Source organism: Furipterus horrens, unplaced genomic scaffold (assembly GCF_987537825.1).
Source record: "Furipterus horrens unplaced genomic scaffold, mFurHor1.1.pri manual_scaffold_3, whole genome shotgun sequence".
NCBI lineage: Eukaryota > Metazoa > Chordata > Mammalia > Chiroptera > Furipteridae > Furipterus > Furipterus horrens.
This window is the reverse complement of record NW_028327173.1, coordinates 3,908,436-3,927,178: the sequence shown is the minus strand read 5'-3', so window position 1 is coordinate 3,927,178 and position 18,743 is coordinate 3,908,436.

The following is an 18,743-nucleotide window of genomic DNA, read 5'->3' as shown; positions in this document are numbered from 1 at the left end:
ACGGAGAGGCCGGGGAGTGGGTGCCCACTCAGGCTGGTTCCTGCAACACAGAGCCAAGCCTTTCGGGTGGGCAGAGCAGGTGAGTGGGGCCCGGGCAATGTGTGGAGGGCATGAGCGACCTGCCTCACTGGGCAGCCCCCCCGTCCCCCCCTTCATCTACCACACGAGCCCCAACCACGGCCCTGGCCGGCCCTGACCCCAGGCTCCCGCGCCACTTCCCTTTGTCACCATCGTCCTCACGCTGCAGCCTTCCTGCCAGTACGACAATGTCACCGCCGAGCCAACTGGGGATTAATTGCTCACTATTGCACCAGGCAGCGTATCAAATCCGTTCCCTTTACCCACTAATCAAAAAAGCAATCAAGTTTGTCTGTAGCAATCTGTGTTGTACAAACTCCTGGTGCTTTTTGATCAGGCTCTGGGGGTCCCCCGGGGGCTCCCTGGGTTGAGCTTTTCATTTAGGGGCCATGATGTGGTTGGAGGGAGAGTCACATCCTGGGGCTGCTGGATACAGCTGTGCGTGCGTGCGTGTGCACTCCTGCACACGCGTGTGGGGGTGTGTATGGGAAAGCGTGCCGTGTGCCCCCGTGTGTGCACACGGAGACCTAAAATGAGAGAGCAGCCAGCTATTCACAGCCCACTCAGGAGTGCCCACCCTGCAGCGCTCAGACCCGCTCGACTTGGGGAGTTAGGCCTGACAGCTGAGCAAGGGAGAGGTTTGCCTTCAACACCCAAAACTGCTTTTATGCCACAGTGGGGCTTTTTTCCTTCTTAAACGGAAGAGAAAGATAGAATTACAGGTGCAACAAACAGCAAACAAGAGTTCCCTGCAGTTCAAAACCAACACTTCCCACCAAGAAAGGGTGTTTCTGAAGGGGGCCTTGGCCACGCAGCTCCTCAAGTGGATTTCTCCCCGACACACTCGGCGGCCGGGGGTCTCCACAGGCCAGAGGGACCATCAGGGCCCGACAGCCAATGGCCTCTGTGGCCATGGCCCGGAGCGCCTTGGCTGGCTCTGCTGATCAGGACGCTGGGCACAGCCGGTGCCTCCTGTCCGGCTCTCGGATGGTGTCACGTGACACGGCTGGCAACCCCCCTCTGCCACCTCCACCCACCCTGGGTACAAGCTCAGCCCTCCTTCTGCTTCTTCCACTCTGGGCTTTGGCTCCGAAAACAGCTGACTCATGGCAGACCTGGGGCTTCCTCCCTCCACACCTGTCCTCGCACGGCCCCCCCACCTCAGGTCCTCCCCTCCCTCCTGCAGGAGGCCTCTCCTGACCAGCCAGTGGACAGGGGCCCTGGGAATGTCCCATCGGGGTCACGGAGCAGCCTCGGGAATGTGGACTCTGCCTCGGGGTCGTATATGTTGTTGCTGCCATTTGCCTCCCACAACCAAGCGTTGGGCGAGTCTCTGGAAAGGGCCAGAGAGCAGACACTTTTGTGAGCCACGTGGCCTTGTTGTCACTGCTCGACTCGGCTCCTGTGGGGCACGAGCAGCTGGGGAGGACAGGTAATGAACGGGCTCGGCCGGGTCCCAGCAAAACTGCATTCATGGACACGGTCACTGAATTTTGCATAATTTTCACTCGTCATGAATATTATTCGCCTTGTGACGTTTTTCCCAACCATTAAAAAAATACACAAACCGTTCTTGGCTCACAGGCCGTACAAAGGTAGGTGGCCAAGGTCTCGTCCCAGGGCACTGGCTCGCCGACCCCCAGCCGTCAGATTGAGAGGAGTGTGAGTTACACGGTCCTGTGTCAAATTCCCCACCGCGACTCCACGGAGCAGGCGCTCAGCAATCTGCCCGATGTCCACAGGATGCAAACACCTAAGCAGGACCAGCGAGGAGCAGCGAAAGCCACGCACATGGAAAACACGGACTGCACACTCGGTAAACACACGTGCGAATATCAGACAAAGCTCGCCCCCCCCCGCCGCGGCCCCTCACCCTGCCTGCCTTGTGTGAGATCAGCCAGTGACCAGCGGGGGCTCGGACCAGGGACCTCCTGGCGGGAAGGAACCACCCCAGCAAAGCACGGCCTCCTGCCCGGCAAGCACCATCAGCCTGAACTGAGCAGGAGCCAGTGAAACATGGCGCGGTCAGCTGGCGGCAGCCGCAGCAGGATGGGGGTGGGTAGGTGCTTTGGTCCCTTCCCTCCAAGGAGGAGAACACCCTCTGCGGTCTTGATCCCGGTGAAACTTCCTCTCTGGGAGAGCTTCCTTCCACAGGGGCAGACAACTGCCCAAGTCAAGGTCTGCTGTTGGCCTCCATATCTGGGAAAGTGAGGCCTTCGTCTCACCCCATGGATTCCGGGACCCAATGTCCCCAGCGCAGCTTGCTGGGCCTCTCCAGAGCAGTGACATCCAACGTGGAAGCCACAGGCCACATGTGACTGCTCAAATTCAAATTCAAACGAAGTCAAACGAAATAAATGAGAAACTTCCACTCCGCCGCTGCACTAGCCTCATCCCAAGTGCGCAATGGCCACACGCGGTTAGTGGCTACGCACTGGGTGGCGTTGGGTGGCACGGGACGGTCCGTCATCACGAAGGTTCTGCTGGACGTGGAGGCTCAGGAGGACAAGAGGGGGAACTGGGGTCCAGTTCAGAGGTGCCTGGCTGAGCCCCTTGGAGCCTGAGAGCCCAGAGGCTGAGATCTGGGGGAGCCGCGGTTAGGACGGAGGTGGCTTGTGGGGGCTGGTACTTTGGGGACGTGGCCGGGCCAGATTGAAGCAGTCATTGAGTGTCTCTCCGAGTCCCCTGTGCCCCCATTAAAGAGCTCAGTCCCCCAAGCCACCTCTAATTCAGGGCTAACACCTGCTGTGCCCTCAGACTAGGGTGTTTGCATCAAACCCCCATCCATAATCCTCCTCATGAGGGTCCTGCTGCTACCTCCACCGCCGCCAACAGTCCTGCATCTGCCCCGGCGGCCAGGCCACAGCTGGGGGCTCAGGGTGCCCCAGTGGCCTCGCCTCCCTCCCACTGGGGAGGTGACAGTCTGCACAAAGGGCCATCCCTGTGAAAGCAGTTCTAGTGCCTGGCTTGCCTCGCACACTGAAGTCTGATGTGCATATGACACAGATGAATAGTTTTTAAAAACGTGTTCTGGTAGAAAGGTGACAGGAGAAAACGAGATAATAGAAGGGAAAGAAACATCCACGGAGAAGATGGTGATTTAAGCCCGCTGGGAAGTGATTTACTGGCCACGGCCATTTATTCAGAACGGCCCAGGCAGGGTCGGGGGAGTGGCAGCCATGCCCCCGGAAAAGGGCCGCCTTGGCTGGGCTGGCTCAGGGGCAGGAGGTGGCACCAGAAGTGGGTGTCCTGGAAACAAGCTTTCCCCGCAGTCTGCGCTGTGTGGGCCTGAAGACCCGTCCCGCACGACTCCCCAGGCTCCCAGGGGGAGAGAGACAAGCCGACGCACAAAACCAGATCCAAACAGCACTGATGCTAAACCCAAGGGGCCGCGGGGGATGTGTGTGTGATGGAGCCCCAAGGAGGAAAGAGCCCCTTTTTTCATGTTTTAGGTCAGCAGAGTCACCTAAGAGGAGGTGACATTTGTGACGAGTCCAACAGGGTGGGGAGCTGGCCAGGTGGACGAGACGGGCTTCTTAAGTAGTGGGGACGGTCTGCTGGGCCGGGCTGCAGCGGCTTCCCAGCTTTCCCATCCAAACCCCCCATGTGGGACAACATTGGGTGTCCGAGTCCATGAACCCACAGATCGTCCTGCAGAACCCCCAAGGGACCCGTGCTGAGCGGCTGGCAGATGGCCTTGCTCTTGGAGCCAAGGCCCTGTGACTTTTATGGATCTGCCCTCCTCCGCTGGTCCGGACTCCGCAGGTTGAGGCAGGTTTCCTGGAAGGACCACGGGAAGCTTGGAGTTCTAGGGACAAGCGCAGGTGCAGGACTGGAACTCTGGCTCTGACCCTGCAGCGCCCCTGCCCTTTCTCCTGTCACTGCTGCGTGTTTCCCCCTTCCAGCGGGGCCGGGACCCACGGTTCCCGTGTGCCTGACGAGGCAGCACAGTCCCTCTCCCAGAGGTGAGATGACAGCGCCGCACGGAGCCCTCGCCTACCTGGGCCTCTCGGCGGGGCAGGAAGGCACCTGAGCAGGCGGAGCTGCAGGCCCCTGGGTGCCAACGTCTGACATCCCAAGGGGAAGCAGGTGCTCCCCATGGAGCAGGTGGGGGTGAGAACCGCCCTGCACCTCCCAGATCTCCCCCAACTAGCAGCAGCTGCAAGGTGCAGAAGTAGAACCCAGCAGCCCTGCTGCTCCCCAGGAACCCCGAAAGCTGCAACGGATCCTGGGAAGCACTGGGAAGACGACCTGCTGTGGGGATGATGGGGGGATGGCGTGGCCTTGCTCTTGCCTCTCGTCTTGTCTCTACATCTGCCCTGCACAGAGGCATCCTCAGGGAGGGCCAGGGCCGAGCCGCCCAGCCATCTGCCCAAGGTCACGTGGCGAGGGAGAGGCCGGGGAGGCACCAGCCCACCCACCTCCAGCCCGACGCCCTGGTGCCTTGCCCCCTGCACGCCTCCCCTGGCAGCTGCAGGCTGGCACCCACACCGGGGCCAAGGCCAGGCCGTCTGCAGGGCCTGCCTTTGTCAAAGACAGAGGTGAAGTCCGAGGCTGCTCCTGGGACTGGTCCCGCTGCAGGCTCTGGTTCATATTAATCTAAGATTAGACCAAACGATTTGATTCACACGCTGCCTGGAAAAGCACTGGGCCTCGGAACGTGTTAAATAGCGAATTGCTTTAAAATTGGTTTGAGCTAAATGGATTGCAGGTTGATTCGCCTCCGGGCTGGGTGACGGGAGATCTGGAACATCAGATCACCGACCGGCGCGCCGAGCGGCCCCTCTCCTAAGACACCCTGGGACGGCGTCGCCTGGAGCCGTGCGGCCCTGCCGCTCCGGGGCACTGCGGCTGGACAGCCAGGGCCTCCACCCGAAGTCTGTGGGCCATACAGGCAGATGCCAGCCCTGGCCAGGCTCAGGCTGCCCCAGTGGGGCCAGACCCTCCCGTGGAAACAGCCCCTGAGCACCGCACCTCCGGGGAGGCTCCCTGGGCAGCGTGGGCAGGCTCCCAAAGGCTCATGCTCTGGGGCCTCGGGAACTCCTCCTCCCTGGGAGATGGCTACCCCCTGGCCTGACCTTCTGTGACATCAGGTCTGTCTTTTGGCCAGGTCATCGAGCTTCCCCCCAGTGCTCGGTGCTGTGGGTGGCCCAGGGAGCAGTCCCGGGAGAGGGGTGGTGTGGGGTCCTCTCTGCAGACGTGGGAGCTGGGGCTCAGAGATGGGGAGACCTCGCTCAAGGTCACATCTGTGAGAGCTCGATCTGCACCGCAGGAGCTCACCCCCGTCTCACAGGGCAGAAGGTCCGGGGCACGCACCGGAGGGACAGCCAGGATCAGCGGGCCCACCCCGGCTAGAGAGGTTGGGTCCTCAGCTGGAGGACCTGAGGGGCAGGGAGAAACCAATGTGGGGCAGCAAAGGTTGGCGCCTCCCCACCCTCCCAGGTGGGCAGTGTGCCAGCAGCAGCACCAGGAGATGCGTCGGTGTCTGGCAGCCTGGGGTATGTGTGTCCCCGCCCCTGCGTCAGTGGGTCCCCAGCTCTGGGGTCAGGAGAGCCCTGGACACCTGCATCGGGGGCGCTCCGAGGAGGGGCACGCAGGGAGAGGAGCTGCTTAGGCAAGCAGAGAGGGCCCAGGAGACTGTCCAGGAGGGGCCATGACAGGTGGAGGGGGTTTCTGGGGGAAGGAAGGGAAGAAGACGGCACTGCCCCCCACCGAGGCCCCTGGGCCTGGGTGAGGAGTGGGGAGAAATCCAGAGAAACGCTGTGGGGTGGACTATGGAGAGAGAGACTCTCAGTTCTCACCCTGGAGACTCCTCCATCTCCACAGAAAGTTCTAGGCCACTTTTACTAGACAGGAAATGGGGGGTAGAGATAAGGGGACAGTGAGGTCTAAGAGGGACCAGGGAGGTGGCAGTCCTGCCCCAGGGCCACTGTGGGGCATCACACCCGCCAGGGTCGCCTGGTCTACCCTCCCGAGGGTGAAGTGGGGCCCCAGAAGCCCCTAAAGCAAGTGGCTGCAGACGCGCTGACGGGAGCGAGGAGGGCAATAAAAATCAAATGAATTTTTAGATAAAAAGGCATAAAAATCATGCTTGAAGATATAAATAAAATCCCTGGAGCTTCAGCTTTATTGTTTTTGGAGATCCAGGATTAATAAATTAGTGGGCATAAAATGGAATGGAAAAAATTGATAATGAGGTAAATTTAGGTTTAGAGAGGACACTGATCCAGGCCATGAATCTCCAGCCCCAGAAGACTGGCTGGGAGGGAGGGGCGGCAGGCTCACTCTGCCCTCTCTCTGGGGGCTGTCGCCAGTAACCAAGGAGAGGAGCCTCAGCTGGGGGTCCAGTCCGCATGCCTTCTCGCTCCTGGGACCCCTCAGCCAGGTCTATGGGGGCTCCTCCCCATCTCCCTGCCCCAGCACGCGCCAGACTGCTTTGGGGAACCAGGCTACTGGGTCCCTTCTGCCTCTCAGGCCTCTCCTGGGATCTGGCAGCCCCGCACCCCTCATCCTGCCACGTATGTGTGCACCTCTGTGCTCCCAGCCTGTGACCGCCCCACATCAGGTTCAGTCTGCCTGAGCCGTGTCTGTCTCAGAAGCTTCCTGAAAGTACCGGGCATAGCTAGTAAATAATAAAGTGAAATTTCCTTTCTCTCCTCAAAGTGAATGTGCTGAGACCTATTTCTTGGAGCCTTGCCAAGGGGCTGGAACTGATCTTGAAGTGGTTTAGGCTGACCCTGGACCCCCGCCCGGGGCCCCTCCCTCCCCTCCCTGCTGGCAGTTGCTGGGCCGCTCCAAGCTCACCAGGCGGCCAGCACTGAGGACTCAGGAGGAAGATGCAGCCCGGCAGTAACTCTTGGCTTGGAACCTCCAAGTCCCAGCGCATCCTGACAGGTGGGCTTGGCACATTTCAGCCCGAGATGAGTAATGGGGAGACGTCGAGTCTCTGGGGGGGACACCGGGGGCTGTGACCTCTGCTGCTGGGGGTTTGGGTGCCTATTCCACGTAGCTGGCCTTTGTCCTTACTCATCCTCTGTGCCTTGGTCCCCTGTTCCCAGAAGGAACACAGACTTAGGAGATGCAGGTAACGGCCGGAGTCGGCTCCCAAAGCCCCCGGCGTGCCCAGCCCTGCCGTGCGCGCGAGGGCTGGAGCGCCGGCATTTCTGGCTGTGATTGCTGCTTCGCTCCAGAGCCTGCTACAAGCCAGCTGCCAGCGCCGCCCCGTCCAGGCCCGGGTGACCCTGTCCAGGTACCCAGGGCCCACTTCTACACACGCAGCTGCACAGCCAGGGAGTCCAGGAAGGAAACTGTGGCTCAAAACAGGCGACGGGGCTTTGTTTATTGAGGAGGTGGAGGGACCGCCAGGACGCGGCTGTGGCTCTGTTAATGTGCAGCTGGGCTCCCTGCCAAGACATTAAGTGGAATCGAATGCCTGAAACCAGCTTTAATCAGCAGATTTTTAAGGTTAGAATTACTCTCTCCGCTCGCAGCCTTGCCAAGGTTAATTCGGGCCGAGCATGCAGAATTAATGGGCTGGACAGAGGGAGTCGGCCTTTTCCCGGTTTTTCTCAAGTTCACACAGACATCCCGCCTGTGAAGGAAGCGCCCGTCTCAGGCGACCGGTCTGGGGCCCGTGTCAGAGTCCAGAGACAGGAGGGAAGGCCAGCCTGGCCAGTCTGCTGCCCAGACCACACCCGGCACAGCTGGGGTCCCCGGTGTGCCGTCTACCGTACACCAGCCCCCCTGGGCACAGCTCTGAACGCAGCCCACCTAACTGGCCTCTCACCACCACCCCCGAAGCCCGTGGTCCCCCCCGTCTGCCTCTTCACTCCACCTGCTCCGTCAAGACCCCACCCAAGCCCTCGCCACCTCGCCCCCAGGAATCCCGGCCAGGACGGAGGTTCGAAGGCGAGAACCTGCTCCCACCCCTTCACTGTCAGTCCCGTCCAGAGTCCACTCCCTGCCCCCCAGGATGACGTGCAAATCCCCCCAAATGGTCTGGGTCCCGCTTGCTCTCTCCTGTCCCCCACCCCCCGTCCCACTCTGGTTAACAGAGTTCGCCCCCCGTTTCCTCGGAGCCTGGCAGTGCCGGCAGCTGGACGGCCACTCGAAGTCTCCTTTGAGCCGTACAGGGAAGCTGTCGCCTGTCCTTCAAACGGGTTCACACAGAGTCACCACCTGACCTAGCAATTCCCAAAGAATGAAAAGCAGGTGCTGCACCCTGGCCAGGTGGCTCAGTTGTCCTGATACAAGGTAGCGGGTCCCATCTCCTGTCAAGGCACAAGCAAGCATCCATGGAGGAGCGCAGGGGCGCTCGGAGAGCAAACCCACGTCTCTCTCTCTCCCCCTTCCACCCCCCCCAAAAAAGTCAGTAAGTGAAAACGTAACAGCAGGCACGCCAAGGCGCGCATACACTCCCGCCACAGCAGCTCCCCTCATGCCAGGTGGGGACAGCGCACGCCAACACAGTGGCAGGGCACATGCAGTGTGGCCGTGGCCACACGGTGGGACGTTGTACTGCCGTGAAAAGGAACGACGTGCTCACAGACGCTACAACTCGGATGAACCCTGAAAACACCGTGTTTCGTGAAAAGCCAGACCCAAAAGGTCACATGCTGTCGGGTGCCTTTCCTGTGAAATATCCGGAGCAGCAAATCCGCAGGGAGCACAGTAGGCAGCAGCGCCGGGGGGTCCAGGGCCTCCCGGGGGGCGGGGGGCGGTTTGGGGGCAGAGGTGGTGGTGACACCACCTTGTGAATGTATGAGATACCTCTGGATCGTTCTCTTTAAAATAGTCAGCTTTAACCCTGGCTGCTGTGGCTCAGCGGATTGAGCGTTGGCCTGTGAACCAAGTGTCGCTGGTTCGATTCCCAGTCAGGGCATGTGCCTGGGTTACAGGCCAGGTCCCCAGTTGGGGGCGCGTGAGAGGCAACCACACATTGATGTTTCTCTCCCTCTTTCTCCTTTCCTCTCTCTAAAAACATAAATAAAATAAATAAATAGAATGGTCAGCTTTATGTTACGCGAACCTCACCTCAACTGATAAAATAAGACAAAACCATGGCCCAGGCGCAGACAAGGGACAAGGGCCCCCTGCCCCCAGTCCCTGGAGAAGCTGCCTCAGCTTCAGGAGCCCGTGAGGACGCAGGAGAGAGGCCAGCTGTGAGTCCGGCTGCCCAGCTGCCACACTTGCTGAGGGCGACATGCTGAGCCCTTGAGGCACCGGGGACTCGCTGGGGAACCAGGGAGCCAAGCCCACCCTCTGGGGCTCGCTTCTCGGGGAGGGGCCGGCCCGCCCCCCTGGGTCCTGCCTGGCAGGCCCACGGCCCAGATCCCAGCCCTGAAGCGGCAGCTTGCCTGCCCGCAGCAGCGACCCCTCTCCATCCAGTGTCTAAGGGTCTTATCTTTTCAGTGAGACTGTCCACTCCTCCTGGGTGTGGGCTTGACCTTGGGCTTCCCCTCTGTTGGCTTTCCACCCCGAGTTTGCACAAGGCCTGGCACAGAGCGGGTCTGCTGTGGGGACCCAGCCAGGAGGAAACCAGGATTCCCAAGCTCAGCTGTCCACCCAGACCTCGCTAGGAGCCACACAGAGACGGAGGGAGGGATGGAGGCCTCTTGCTGCTGAAAAGCTTCTTGGGGAGGCTCGGCCTCGTTTCCCTCTACCCTAGTCTTGGCCCTGAATGTTCTGGAAAAGCTCGATGGGCCAAGGACCAAAGGAGGAAAAGTCACTCAGGAGAGACGCAGCCTGAGCCTCTGGCAGGGATGGAGCTTCCTGGTCTCGGCAGCCCCAGGGCTGTCAGAGCCGGCGGGGAGGGCGGCCAGCTGCGGCCGCTCAGCGTGACATGGAGCTCGGGGAACCCGCTCCCCAAACCTGCCCCTCAGAGGTGCAGCCTGGACGAGAAAAGAAGGCAAATGGCATCCACCTAGAACGGGGCGGGACGGGTGCCAGGGGCCGGCTCGACCTGCAGCGGGGATGGGCAGCACCAGGAGCCTAAGCCACGTGTGTGTGTGTGTGTGTGCGCGCGCGTGTGTGAGTGTGTGTGTGTGTGTGCGTGCGCGTGTGTGTGAGTGTGGAGCCTAAGCCGCATGTGTATGTGTGAGTGTGTGTGTGGAGCCTAAGGTGCGTGTGTGTGTGGTGCGTGCATCTCAGGGTGTGTGTGTGTGTGTGTGTGTGTGTGTGTGTGTGTGTGTGTGTGTGTGGTGCGCACCTCAGGGCTCAGCAACGTGTACGGGAATCCAGCAGCTGGTCCTACATCCATTACAGCCGGGCCCGCCTGGGCCCCTGTAGTTACACCTGTTTCTCCCTGGCTAGCACGAGCCTTCACCAGCCTCCCCGGGGAAATAACAGATCACCCTGCAGCCTCCAGGCGAGGGGAGGGGACAGACAGCAGGCTGCATCCTTAATGGGGAGCTGCAAACACCCCAAATTTTGCTGCTCTCTCTGGGCCCCAGGCAAGGGGCTCAGCCTCGTCCCTGCACACCCTCTGCCTTGTGATGGATCTGCAGGCTCTGGGAAGAGGGAAGGCAGTGTTTTAATGTGTGTAATGACATGCAGGCTGCATGCGGTACAAACTTCCTGGGTGTATAAAATGGGAAAGAAACAGGTTTTCTGTCGCCTGCGACTATTTGGCAGCGTTAAAATATGACTCGTCGGAATCCAATATGCTGCTAACCTGCGTGGGGCGGTGTTGAATCCGCAGGCAGGGCGAAACGGCGGGGCGGGCAGCCGGGCGGCTGGTAACTCAATCCCGCCTGTCTCCAGCTCACATCTGTGCTGCTTACGAGGCGAGGCGGCCCACGGCGGCTCTCCCTCCCCACCGCCTCCTCCCCCCGAGGGGGCTGAGGGCCAGGCCCTGCTTCCCTGGGGCGACGCCACACTTGCCAAGTTCAGCTTGGATGCCTGGGCCGTGTCCCGAGAGATCAGGTTCCGTTCTAGCACATGGGCCTTCCTCCAGGACACGGAGGCTCAAGAACATTCCAGATCCCCTGAAGCCTCGGATTTCAGGCCTTTCTGCGGGCAGGCCCAGGGGCGTGGAGGCAGCGAGCCCCCACTGCAGTAGGTACCACTTCCCAGAATCCTGCCCCTGCAGGGGAGGCCCCACCCACGCCCACGCCCACTGCTGAGGAGCAGGCCGCCAGTCCTGTGGCCTCCTCTTCACCCCCGAATCTGCTCTGGGAAGGAGAGGGGGCGATGGGGGAGACCTGGGAGTGGCACCCCGACTCTGGGCTCTGCAAACACCAGGGTTGGCTCTGGGGGGCAGGGAGAAGAGGTGGGGGTCTGCTCACCCGCTGGAGGACTCAGTGACATGGGTGACTGGTGTGGACTTCACTGAGATCATGGGCTCTGGGGCCAGAGTGAACCTGAACTCATGGCACCTGCGACCTTGGGCGACCAGCACAGCTCATCTGGGCCCAAGGGTCTGCGCCGAGAAGGAGGCAGAGGTGCCTCTCCCCCCATGGCTGTGAACGCTGGCCTGGGGCCCAGATGACCCAGGTGGCAGGAGACCACGGGGGTCCCCGCCCTGAGCACTGCATTCAGGCTGGGCGGCCCCTCCCCACTGAAAAGCTCCCCAAGAAGGTTGGCCCCAAATCACTCAGGAGGACTGAGAACTCAGCCACCAGCTGTGTGACCTGGCTGTCACTTCATGCCCTGAGGCCCGGTCACCCAGGCCCCTCACTGTGGGGTGGCCTCCCTCCCAGCCCCCTCCCGTGAGTGGGATTCCCTGAGCCTCCGGGAGCCGAGCCCCAGACAGGGTCCCCCCTTCCTGAGCCTCTGCGCTGCCTTTGTGATCAAATATTGTTATATTTACCGAAGGATCTGTTAGAAAGCAATTTTTGAGATGATGAATATTTAATGCGATATTTAAATATTTAATAGGAGCTTTTTCCAAACCTGACTTAATAATCCGTGTCACAGGGAGAGGAAAATGAGGACTGTGTTTTAAGATTCTCACTTCCTCAAGTTCCCTCAAAGTTTGCTGGGCTTTTTTTTTTTTTCCTGTGGCAGGGTTTTAAGTATACTCAATATTCCAAGAAACGCTTTTCTCATTAAAACGCAGCTCTCGCCGACAGCGAGGTGATCAGGGGCTGGAAGACCCATCGAGGTGGAGAACGTCTGGAGCTGGAAGGGCCCGAGCCCGACTCCTCCAGCTTCCAGGTGAGGAAAATGGGGCCGTGCATGGCCGAGGCCTCGCCCACGGGGGTCAGGCCTCCGTGGACGCACCGGGTGGAACCCAGGCCCACCCAGCAGGCTGACCGCAGGTGACACCCCCGCCTCCGTCCCTCCGGGCCATTGCTGGCCCTAGCACATTGAAATTTCCATCACTTAGGAGGTGACCTCAGACTGTCTTGGAAGACTTGAGAAATTCAGACCCTGTGCAAGACTCTTCTAACACGAGGGTAGAGGTGACCGAGGCGGGGCCCCCGCTGAGGGCCAAGTCTTTGTCCTGTCCTGAGCGCCTCACCTTCTCCTGGCTTCTCCGGCTTCAGGCAGCCTGGTGCCCCCCCCCCGTTCCGGGCACAAGTAAGTCCTTCCACCCGTGAGGGGTCTTGGGGCAACCCTGCCCCCTCCTGGCGGGGCCTCTCCCGGTCCTGCATCGCCACCTCGAGCAGCTCCGCTCTGGCCGGGCACTCGCCCCTGCAGGCTGCCCGCCACGCTCCCAGCTCCCTGGGGGCCCGGGGCCGCATTCCGCTGACCATCCTGCAGACCCAGCTCCATCCGCAACGCCCACGGGCTCACCCTTCGTCACCGCCTCCGCCGCCACCTGTGGGACCTTCCCACGGCGTGGAGCACACAGCGGGGCCTCAGAAGCTTCTTGTGCCCCTCGCCAGTGCCGGGGCAAAGGTTACAGGTGGGCCGCCTGCACAGGAAGGGCACGGCGGGTGAAGAGCCGGCGTGTTTCGGTTGGTAACCATTTTAATAAGGGGACCTTAATTGTCCAGCAGAACCGTGGAAGAGACCGACGCAGCAAGGAGTGACAGCTTTACTGTCTCTGACCACGGCGGGTGTCCTCCGCGGGAGGGAGTCTGCTTCTCCCTGCCCCGCCCCCAAACTCTCGCAGCCTCTCTCCAGGGGCCCAAAGGACAAGGCTCGCTGACGGATCCCAGCGTGGGAGCCCAGCCGGGCGGGCAATGATGCTTCTGGTCCTTGCGTCCAGGCAGAGGAGTGGGCGGCAGGCGAGGCCTCCTCCTGGGTAGCAGGGCCCCCTGCACCGACTCGGCTGCCTGGAGACCCCGCAGCGGGTCAGGAGGGCAAAACAGACGGAAGATGGCCCACGGCCCTGAGGGGCACGGGCGGTTTGTGTGTGCCCATCCCCGCCTCAAACCCCGGGCTCCGTCGTCCCCAGCCCCCCAGCCCCCGCAGCTCCTGCAGCCCCAGCACTGGCATCGCGCTCCCGGAAAGCCCCGCTGCTGCCCGGGGCTCCTGCCCTGACCCGACCCTCAGGCCCCGCCGCCACCTACGAGCTCGCCTGTCTCCGGTCCCACCCGAGGCTGCTGGAAGGCAGGCCACGCGCCCAGTGCTGTCGCAGGGCGCACGCCAAGCCGCTCAGCCAACTCCACCGGGCGGTCCGGGTCCTGAGGCCCAGGAGACACGACCTGGAGGCCGGCCTGCGCGCTCTGGCGCGACCATTGTCTTTGTGATGCTGCCGAGGCCACCGTGACGCGGCACCTGAGAAGCCTACGAGGGCTGCCGAGGCCGGCCACGAGCCAGGCCCCACGCCGGGTCTGGGGGTGCAGGGGCCCGGCTGACCATCATGCACGTGGGGCTGTCGCGTCTGTGACTGGGTTACACAAGAGGCCGCAGAGCCCTGTGGGGCTGTCACAGGCCTTGGACCTGGGCTGGGGAGCAGCGCACGAGGTCAGAAGTCAGGGGGAGCAGCCCCGAGGCAGGAACCACTGGGGGGAAGAGGTGTACGAGGACTGGGGACTGGAAGGACAACAGGCCTCTGGGGTCAGAGGGGAACAGAGAACGTGCTGCTGGGAGGGCCGGGGCGCAGCGCATGCCCTCCACGCCTGCCTCGGTGAGGGGGTCCCTTCGACTCCCCAAGCCGCTCGCCATGGAAGCTCCCCTCAGGGACTGCTGACTCGGGAGACCCAGACGCTCAGCACAGCCGGAGCCCTGAGTGACGGGGCCGTGGTGCCCACCTCCCAGCCCCTCCTGGGACGGCCCCCCTCCGGCCACCCCGGCCCCTCGACGGCTCCCCTCCCCGCCCTGCTCCCTCCTGGGTCAGCACCCTCATGCCCTTCGCTCCCTGCCCTCCACCCGCTCCTGACAGTCGGCCCTGACTCCCCTGGGAGTTTCTTCCCCGAGAACGTCTGCTTGTCCCTGAGAGGCCAGGCCCCTTGGCGAATGCCCTTCCCCCACACCCGTGTTCTCCAGGGCCCCCACCTCGGCAGCGAGCGGTAAAGGGGGGCCTGTGTTTGCTGTCCGCTCTGCAAAAGGACACCAGCTCTGTGAGGCGCAGGGACTGCCCACCTCTCTAAACACCAGGCCAGCATGGGCCTCATCTAACCTGAACGGCCACCTGGCCAGGGAGGCACCAGGAACAGCCACATCTGTCCAGTGTCACCAGTGGGGCAATGGAGGCCCAGGGGGTTGAGAACCTTGGTCACAGCAAGTGAGCCCCGCGGGGAGGCAGGGCTGGCACCCCGGGCGGGGCCGACCCCCAGAAACGGCGCTCAGTTCTGACGTCCGGGCCCTTCAGTGTCTGCTTCCCTGTGGAAGCTGCACCACTGTCCCCTCCAGGGGCACAGCCGGCCACCAGCCTGCAAACCTGCACCCGCCCCCCAGCTGCCCTCCGCTGCCCGCTCCTCTGCGCACACTTTTTTTTTTTTTTTTTTTTTAAGATTTTAGAGCGGGGAAGAGGAGATGGGAAGGAGAAACAGGGAGAGAAACATCGATTGGTTGCCTCTCACACACCCCCAACAGGATATCCGGCCCACAGCCCAGGCATGTGCCCTGGCTGGGAATTGAACCTGCGACCTTTTGGTTCACAGGCCGGCACTCAGTCCACTGAGCTGCACCAGCCAGGGCCGCTTCTTTACTGCAATGGGGCTACTCGACCTCAGTCTCGTTGTGTCTTTGGGGAGGCTCTGTCCCCTGCTGTCTCCCACTAAAGCCCCCGGGAAGCAGGCGCCTGCTTGTGATTCAGGCTGTGGCTTCGGTCTGTCAACACGTCTGCCTCCTGTATCTGCTGCCTCTTACTTATAACCCCGCTCAGATTAGTGAATGACAGTAGTTCTCATCACGGGAAATCTGATTAATCAACTTAAGTGCTTAATCACCACGGCCTTGCTGAGCACTGAACATACGGGATCTCGCTTTGATGTGGACAGATTCCAGGAAGGCACGGGAGAGCAGAGACCACGGAGTCAGGGCTTCTCCATGGAAACACGAGGATGGGGCAGTGCTGGGGAGCCCTGAGGTCCCCGCATGCCATCCACGGGGACCCTGGAGAGGGGACTGCTGGCTGACGCAGGCACGAGGCAGCCCTCTGAAACTTCTAGACTGGGGGTGTCCCCTGGGCCTACCCTTGGGCCAGGTGATGGAGTAGGTGACGGTGCAGACAGTGCCCGCCATGGTCTAGGAGCAGAGAGGAGCAGGCATGACCGGGCTACCATGCTGCACCTGGGGGCCCCGCCAGCCACACCGCAGCACCTGGGGACTTACTGTCCCACCGCTGAGCAGGGCCAGAGCCCAGAGCTGCTCCCTAGCTTCCAGGCCGCACTCAAGGTGCCAACTCCACTTGCAAAGCTGTCCCTTCCTCTCAGCCAGCTCCCCTTCTGCGGCCTCTGAGAGCTCAGCTTAGGACGTCCTTCCCGTGACCCAGCTCCTGTGTCCCGCAGCCCCGGCCCTGCAGGGCAGCCTGAGCTGCGGCTGTGTCTCATCTCCTGGCTCGTTCCCTGCCGCTGAGACGGGGGCCCCCAGCGCGCACTGCGGAGAGCACCGGCCGCTTCCCCATCCCAGACCCACAGGACGTGGGCGCCCGCTGGAGCTGCTCAGGAGGGTCCCGGGTGCGTGCCCCGGGGGCAGCAGATCAGGGCTCGGGCGGCGGGGGGCGTGGCCTGCACAAACACGTTCAGGGTCACACCGAGTGTTATCCTGGAAATGCAGAAAGGACCGAGTGTTCTGAATCCCAAACAACAAACAGGGAACAACAGACGGTCTCGGCTGGTAGAGAAGCCGAGGCGCTCACAGAAGACGGGCACCTGTGGGGTCGGGTGGGCTGAGCCCACTGGGCAGGGTCACGCTGCTCATCCAAAGGGGACGCAGATACAAACAAGGACGAAGAACCTGGCGCCAACAAGACCAGTAGAACCAGCCGGAATCAGGTCCCCAAGGCCCCCGAGCGGACAGAGGAAGAGGGCGAAGGTGCCCCTCATTGGACGGCCACTGAGCACCTACTGTGTGTGGACTCTGCATTTACTGTCCATTGGAACCCCAAGTAGCTTCGTTAAATAACTACAACCACTGCCCTTGTACATGTGAGGAAACTGAGGTGCAGAGAGGCGATGTCACCTGCCCACGAGCCATAGGAAAGGGGACAAGAGGAGGCCCCAGTCAGGCGGGCCTGGAGCTCCGAGAGGACAGGCCAGACACTGCCCTGCAGGCGCTGGGGCCGTGACCAGCACCTCCGCCTGCCGCCCTCTGGGGGACAAACACGCACCTGCCACCGACCAGCTACGGGTGTCGCAGGCTGTTGTGGCTGCTGCTCGGGAAACGCCGGTTTGGGAAACAGATCCCTAAACAGACAGATGCACCAGGAATGGTACGCTCCATCAGACACGAGATGCAGAGTCAAAGCGCCCCAGGCCGTCCTGGCTCCTTCCCGGACAGCAGCCCGGCCCTGGCCAGGCCGCCTTCCTGCGGGGATGCCATGGCTCTGCCCCAGGGGACCTTTGCCGCCGCCAGGATGGAGAGGAGGAGGCCAGGGTTCCCATCTGTGTTCTGGTCTGGAGGGTGGACAGTCAGGATTGTAGCCACATCGGCTCCCTGACAACCTTGGGGAGGCAGCTCCCGGGCCTCCGAGGGAACAGCCCCCTCCCCAGCTGGTGGGTGCAGAGGGCCTGTGGGACGGTCAGGGGCCCTGTTCTCGCCTTTGCAGTGGGAGCAGGGGTGACGCCCAGGGGCGCGCGGCGCAGGTGTGCGCGTGGTCTCCGCCGCCCGCTCTCCGGGATTCTGCCTCCCTCCTTTGCCTCAGACACCAGCCTGCAGGGGCTGCATGAAGCCTCCCAGAATTCTAGAGCATTCCATGAAGGGGTCTCAGGATTCCTCATTCCACAAATGGGGGAACCAGGCTCCCAGGGCCAAGCTTCTCACCCACGTGCATCACGGGTGTGCGTCAGGCCCCCGGTCTCTGCTCCCCCGAGCTGGGCGCTCAGCCCTCTCCCTGCCTTCTCCAACCTCACCCACCCCAGGGACTGGGTCCCTCCCCGCTGCCAGCAGTCTCTCCTCCTGTGGCATCTGCTGCTCTGACTGGCCCCCGGGCCTGGGGGCTGGGGGGGCGGGCATTGCCCCAATTGTTATTCATACCAGGCTGTGGCCTGAGCTGCCACAAGGCTGAGCATCTGCTGGATAAATAATGGGCTAAGAAGCCCCAAGCCTCCCTCTCCTGCTTGCAAATCGGGTTTGTCTGCTGTGGGTGCAGGTCGTGGGGCACTTCCCACCCCCCTTCCTCCTGCGACACCTCTGCTGGGTCGGGCAGAATGTTGCCCAGGGCCCCGGGCTGAATGCTGCGAGCTGGGTGCCTTTCAGGTCCCGCCTGAAGCCGAGGGTGCATTCCCTGAGGGGGGCCGTCCGGGAGGGCCCCCACATGCGCCACCCCCAGTACCTACAGGTGAGCCCCAGGCCACTAGGAGGTGCACCCCCGCGCAGCTCCGCCAGGCGGGCACACTGCAGGCAGCTTCCTCTGCTGGCTGCTTCCCCAGCGCTGAGGACTCTGTTCTCAGGAAACCACAGGTTCTGCTTGAAAACAGGAGTGGCAGCAGGGCCAGTGCCTGACAAAGAAGGACTTTCGGGGCCTCTGAGCTTATCGGGGGCAGGCAAGCCAATGTCAGGTTCAGTTTAGAGGACCCGGTGCCTAGAGCAGGTCCTAGAACATAGTGAGGGTCCAGGGGCATTTGCTGAATGAATGAATGAATGAATGAATGAACAAATGATCGGATGGACGGACAGTGCATTCCTCCCAACTGCCCACTCTGAGAGCTGTGCGCACACCAGGACCTGCCCTTGGCCAAGATGGAGGAGGCAGATGTCCCTGCCGCAGTCCTTTGAAAGAGACGGGTCCTGGCTGCCACCGAGAGCTGGTCCCCGCGAAAGAGCAGTGATATCTGCAGACGCTCGGAGCCGTGGAGGGCGGCACTTGCTTTTCTAAGGGCAAGTTTGGAAAGGAAAGGACAGCAAGAGAGCTGAGAACAGGGACACTGCATGAGCGCCTTCCAGGAGGGCAGGGGACTGAACATGGAAGAGGAGGCCAGGGGTGGAGCCCGCGGCCAGCACACAGGCACCATGCCCCAGCCACCTGCCTCAGGAGGACGGGCAGCACCTCTGTCTCTGGGGCCAAGAGGTGGGCCGCCCGCCGTCCTGGGACCACCGCGTCTCCCTTTCAATCGCAACCCAGACACAGCACCTCCCCAACCCCCTAGCCACACACACTCCCTCCCGCC